The following is a 6,000-nucleotide window of genomic DNA, read 5'->3' on the forward strand; positions in this document are numbered from 1 at the left end:
ATCAACACTTTTCTCTTGACTCATAGGTATAGACTGACAGTTAACTTGCACTTGAATGTTGTGCATGTCATCTCCCTTAATTCCACCCTCAGAACTTGAATGTGCACTTGTTCTTGATGCTACAGGAGTGTTAGGTATGATGCTGCTGGATAAGTCTCACAGCTGACATCTATGCCTCCTCAATGTCACTCCATTTGGGGTGGTCACTCATATGACCGTATCTCATTACAGATCTTTGATACTTCTGCAGGGAACCATGTCCTCTCTTGCAGGCATTCTGACCTTCTGTCCTACAAGCAGAGGAGGTAACTCCATACCTGTATGTTTTTCATGTGTGATTTTCATTTTCTTTTGTCTTTTCTTTAATTTTTCTTGGACTAACGATGATCTGGTCAGATGATGACTTAGAAGAGCTGTCCTGACTTGTCTTTCGAAAATAATCTCTGCTGGGGATGGTAATCCTGTATCTAGTGGTGTTGCTTGTAGGTGCAATATTGCTACTTGCATATCTTGCCTGGTCTCCTTACATTTCAAAATCAGTCACTTCACTGTCTGCACCATCCTTCCTGGTCGCTCATTTGACCTCGGATAGTGTGGGGGTGACATAATGTGGATTACAGCCCACTTTGCACAGATGTCTTGGAAGGGTTTACCCCTGTACTGTGGACCGCGATCCGACACTTTCTCCTCTGGGGAACCAAAAAGACTGAAAATTATGCCCATGGTGTTTACTACCGATGCAACTAATGTATCCCTCAGTTGGCAAATGATAGGAAATTTGCAGAAGTAATCGATAATAACGAAATTTGCAGAAGTAATTAATAACAAATAAATCGTCACCTCTGACAGTAAACAAGTTAGTAGCTATTCTTGACTATGATGTGACTATCATGAGAATGGAGTGGCTCTTTGTGTTGAGTTGGCTGATGCTGTTGACATGCATTGCACATCCTCACAGCTTGTACTATGTTATTATTGATCCCTGGTCAAAAAATTGTCTTGTGTGCAAGTCGGCTTGTTTTCTCAAAACCCAAGTTGTAACTGGGTAACGATATCTTGATGAAGCACTTATCTTCCCTTGAAAATGACTCCACTTGAAATGTCCAATTCATCCCAATACAGCTGAAAGGTTCTGAAGTCTGTGGGAACCTCTTGTACTGTATCCAGCCATCCACTGGTGATGCTCTGCCATAATGCCATGAAGACAAGATCACTGGAAGTCCCTGTCCAGAGCTTCTCACATTTATCTCGTCCAAATCACACTAAGTCAATGTTGTACATATCTGATTCTACATCTGCTTCCATCCACTTGGACACCCACCGGTATATCTTCTGTCTTCTTGGGGTTGGATAACCTGCTCAATATGTCAGATATAACCATGAGATTTCCAGGTTTGTAACTGATCTCACAATCATACCCCTGGTACTTTGATTAACTGGGGGCGAGGTGATGCACTGGCGATTGGTTTTCTTCAAATCATCCCTAGTGACTTGTAATCAGCCTCAACAACAAAGTGTTTGCTAAATAGATAAGTATGGAATCTGGCGATGCTGAACACTAATACCGATGAATCTCATTTGATGTTTGAATGGTTCACCTGGGCGGGTGAAAAACTCTTGGAACCGAATGCAACTGGGCTGCCTTCCTGCAACAGACATTCCCTGAGACTCTTTTGTGATGTATCTACTTTGTAGTTTCTTTCCTTGGATCATAGTTTCTTTCCTTGGATCATAGGCATGCTTCAACAGAAAGTGACTCTTTTAATGAATCGAACGCATGTTTGTGATATTCAAACAACAAGAATGGCTTACTTTTCTTGAGAAGTTCACATAGTGATGCTGCTTTCTCAGAAAAAAAATTGAGATATATGGTGCTAAGAAGTTCAACAGGCCCAAATACCTCTGTAAATCTTCATCTTGAGGAGTAGGCATTGATTTCACATCCTCGACCTTACTGGGATCTGGTTGTACTCCAGTTTCAGAGTAAATTGAACTGAGGAAAGTGATATGGCTCACATTAATAGCACATTTTTTACTATTAAACATAAGACCTTCTTTTCCAGCTGTTTCAATTAGAATGTGATTCTTGTCATGCTCTTCTTTGGTGCTCCCCTTGAGCTCTATAACATCTGCAATACAGACACAGCCAGGAACACGCTCGATAATGGGATCCATATGTTGTTGGAACAGGTCCTGACTCACTGACAGGCTAAGTGGTAACTGTCAAAAGCAATACATCCTAATTAGTGTTCTGAGCCTTGTTAGTTTATGTGGATCCTCAGAGAGGTGCATTGACCAATATCCATGCTTCACATCCAATTTAAAGAAGAACATGGTTCTAGCAAACTTTGAGTTGAGCTCCTCCAGAGTAGGCACCTTCTGAGGGCACTACTTGATTTAATCTTCTGGGATCCAAGCATACTCTAATGGTACCATCTTTCTTAGCCACAGTGGTTATAGAGTTATACCAATCTGTGTTGCTGAACAAAGTGAATAATCCCTTGTCATTCCACGATATCAAGCTTGGCCTTTAATTTGTCCTTTATATGAACACTGCACTTTCGTGGTGAATCTATGAAGGGAACTACGTTGTCGCTCAGATGAAAAAAGGCTTCTCTTATGACTACCAGGTATTTCAGTTTCAGATCTTGAGTCGACTTAATAGGGTTCATGCTTGCCTTGACTATCTAGCATTAGTGCTTTACTGACCTTGTGAATTGTCATGATTGGGAGTGCACTGAATTCTGGCAGTCCTGGTACCACTGGTCCATTGGTGTGAACAATGTAGAAGACCTGTGGTGACCATGCAGAGCTTCCATATCTGTACTTCAACTTCAACACTCCCACACAGTATATTGGTAAACCATTATGTGTAGTGAGTCTAGGTCATGTTGGGTGTAATATAGTGTAACACTTCGCCAGGTACATGTCTGAGTATCCACAGTGGTAAAATGTTAGCGCTTGCCTAGTATCTATCTTCAGTTGTAGCCTGTGCTTACCACTTTTACCAAAACAAATGATCTCAACTATGGTGAAAGTTTCCAGTTGGGTGATTGAATCCACATGCTGCACGACTGTCACTGTAAGGAAAAACATATTCACTTTCGAACTTGTGTTTGTCTCTGTGCCTTCTTTGCCATCCAGGTCACTGCCTACCTTGTAGACATGCTATGCTTGAACTGATATTTAGTGAACTTTTCCTTACTCTTGCCACTTGGCGCATCTGCTTTTTGCTGAGTTGTGGTTTGCTGTGGCTTCTGACCACTTCCTCGCTGCCAGGCTTTCTACACAATCTTGCCCAATGCCCCTTTAGACCACGCGCCTTGCACATAACTCTAAATGAAGAACGGTTATGTGGCTGGTGCAGTAGACCGCACTTTCATACGCCTTGTCTGTCTAGACGCCTTGAGTACCTCACCTATGGTTGTTGCTGCACCAAGCATTTGCAGATATCACCTGCCCACAACCATAACCTCGTACTTTCTCCCATCTTTAAGTAGAGTTTCGAGGTCATGTCCCTTTTTCGTATCAAGCAGATCCTTTTGGAACGCCTCTATGGGGGTTGATACGATTACCAGCTCCATTATTCTCTGAGAGTTGTGCGTCTGAAAAATTGCAATCTCTGTCTTTGTCCCAACATTTACTAATGAGCTGGTCAATAGCTTCTTGGACGGCTGTTTTTAGGACATCAGTTCAAGCCGATGTATTCTGAAGTTGACCTTAACTGATGTCCAGAGTTTAGACTAGTCTTTCTGGTCTGCTTCTAACAGTCCAGCAGTGTTGGTGCAATGAAGATCTTCATTGCCAATCACAATCTTTACCTTTATTGCGGACTTGTTGGGCTCTGCGACTGCAAGATCTAAGAAGCACAACTCCAGAAGTTATCTAAACAATTTGAATTCACTGAAGACAGCTAGAGCCTTCCAATTCTAATTAGATATTCAATTGTCATGAATTCAAGAATTCTCTTTCCCAAGACATTCTCCTTAAACAAATTTTCCTTGATGGAAAGAAAACAGTGCAGGCCTACTGCGCCTTCAGCACTGGACTCTGCCACCCCCTGAATGCTGAGGTTGCAACGCAGGCTTTAAGCCTCTGCATGGGGAAACTCCGCCCACAGAGCTCTATTGGGCGGGAAAAACTCAGGACAGTTCTACAATCTCCCAGCCCCAATTCAGATTGACTTTCCAAGCCCAATTTTGCCAGAACACTGCCTTTCTGGTTGATTACAATTCAACACACCCCCTACTTCAATTACCCACTCTCTCTAAGTACCAATTCTCGACAAGTCATTTTTAGACCCGGTCCAAAACTTCGCTGCTGCTGCTTCTTCCAGCCGTTTGCCAGTGTAATCCCAGGCTTAATGGCTGCTCCTGTCATCCAATGATGTCACTGATTTGTGATCACTGCCATTAAATGCAAATCGCTGCTACTATGTTGTGCATCACTGTCACCTCAGCGCGCATCACTACCACCATATTCTGTAATTGACTCTTAACACAAACATACAAAAAACTATGACAATGATTGGTAATCTAAGGGTTCTTTAGTGAAAAATAACATGATTCCAGGAGAACTCTTCATACACATGTTACCTGCTGATCAAGACTGCTCCAACTACTATATCATGTTAATTTGCATCATTTTCCATGATGATATCAAACCACTTACATATTCAGCAGTATGTTAAACTACATAAACAACAAATCAATATCACAACAGGATGCTGATCACAATACATCTTGCAAATAAGAAGTTTGGTCCTGGATTCTTTAGACAGTTGAACGAGTTTGTTAAGTGCGTAGTTAAGCCAAACAGACCAGGAAGGTCTTAAATTTTAATCTGGGTGTATGCTGAATTGGCAGATGTGAAGGTACTACAATCAGCTGCAGCCTCCCCCCCTCCCCCTCCTCCTCCTCCCCCCTCCTCCTCCTCCCCCCTCCCCCTCCCCCCCCTCCCTTCCCCCCTCCCCCTCCCCCCTCCTCCCCTCCCCCCCTCCTCCCCCCCTCCTCCCCTCCCCCCTCCTCCCCTCCCCCCTCCTCCCCTCCCCCCCTCCTCCCCCTCCCCTCCTCCCCTCCTCCCCTCCCCTCCTCCCCTCCCCTCCCCCCCTCCCCTCCTCCCCTCCCCCCTCCCCTCCCCCCCTCCCCTTGCCTCCTCCCCCTCCCCTCCCCTTGCCTCCTCCCCTTGCCTCCTCCCCCTCCCCCTGCCTCCTCCCCCTCCCCCTGCCTCCTCCCCCTCCCCCTCCCCTTGCCTCCTCCCCCTCCCCCTCCCCTTGCCTCCTCCCCCTCCCCCTCCCCCTCCCCTTGCCTCCTCCCCCTCCCCTTGCCTCCTCCCCCTCCCCTTGCCTCCTCCCCCTCCCCCTCCCTCCCCCTCCCTCCCTCCCTCCCCCTCCCTCCCTCCCCCTCCCTCCCTCCCTCCCCCTCCCTCCCCCTCCCTCCCTCCCTCCCCCTCCCTCCCTCCCCTCCCTCCCTCCCCTCCCCTCCCCCGCCCTCCCCCTCCCCCTGCCCCCGCCTCTCCCCCTCCCCCTGCCCCCGCCTCTCCCCCTCCCCCTGCCCCCGCCTCTCCCCCTCCCCCTGCCCCTGCCCCCACCCCTCCCCCTGCCCCCCCTGCCCCCACCCCTCCCCCTGCCCCCACCCCTCCCCCTGCCCCACCCCTCCCCCTGCCCCCCCTGCCCCCTCTGCCTTCTCCCCTCCCCCCCTTCCCCCTCCCCCTCCTCCCCTCCCCCCCTTCCCCCTCCCCCTCCCCTTGCCTCCTCCCCCCCCTCCTCCCCCCACCTCCCCCCCCCCTTCCCCCTCCCATCCTCTCCCTCCCATCCTCTCCCCCCCCTTCCCATCCTCCCCCCCGCAATCCCCCCCTCCCCCCCACTCCCATCCTCCCACCCCTCCCCATCCCCCCCCATCCCCCCCTCCCCATCCCCCCCCATCCCCCCCCTCCCCATCCCCCCCCTCCCCATCCCCCCCATCCCCCCCTCCCCATCCCCCCCCATCCCCCCCTCCCCAT

The 6,000-nt window shown here is 48.8% G+C and overlaps 1 protein-coding gene across 1 annotated transcript in view; it reads left to right on the forward strand.

Moving 5' to 3' along the window:
* ccdc169 (coiled-coil domain containing 169) overlaps positions 1–6,000 on the forward strand; it is a 101,753-nt gene that overhangs the window by 53,212 nt on the left and 42,541 nt on the right. The gene's annotated exons all lie outside the window — the stretch shown is intronic.

Source organism: Cetorhinus maximus, chromosome 7, assembly GCF_964194155.1.
Source record: "Cetorhinus maximus chromosome 7, sCetMax3.hap1.1, whole genome shotgun sequence".
NCBI classification, from domain to species: Eukaryota; Metazoa; Chordata; class Chondrichthyes; order Lamniformes; family Cetorhinidae; genus Cetorhinus; species Cetorhinus maximus.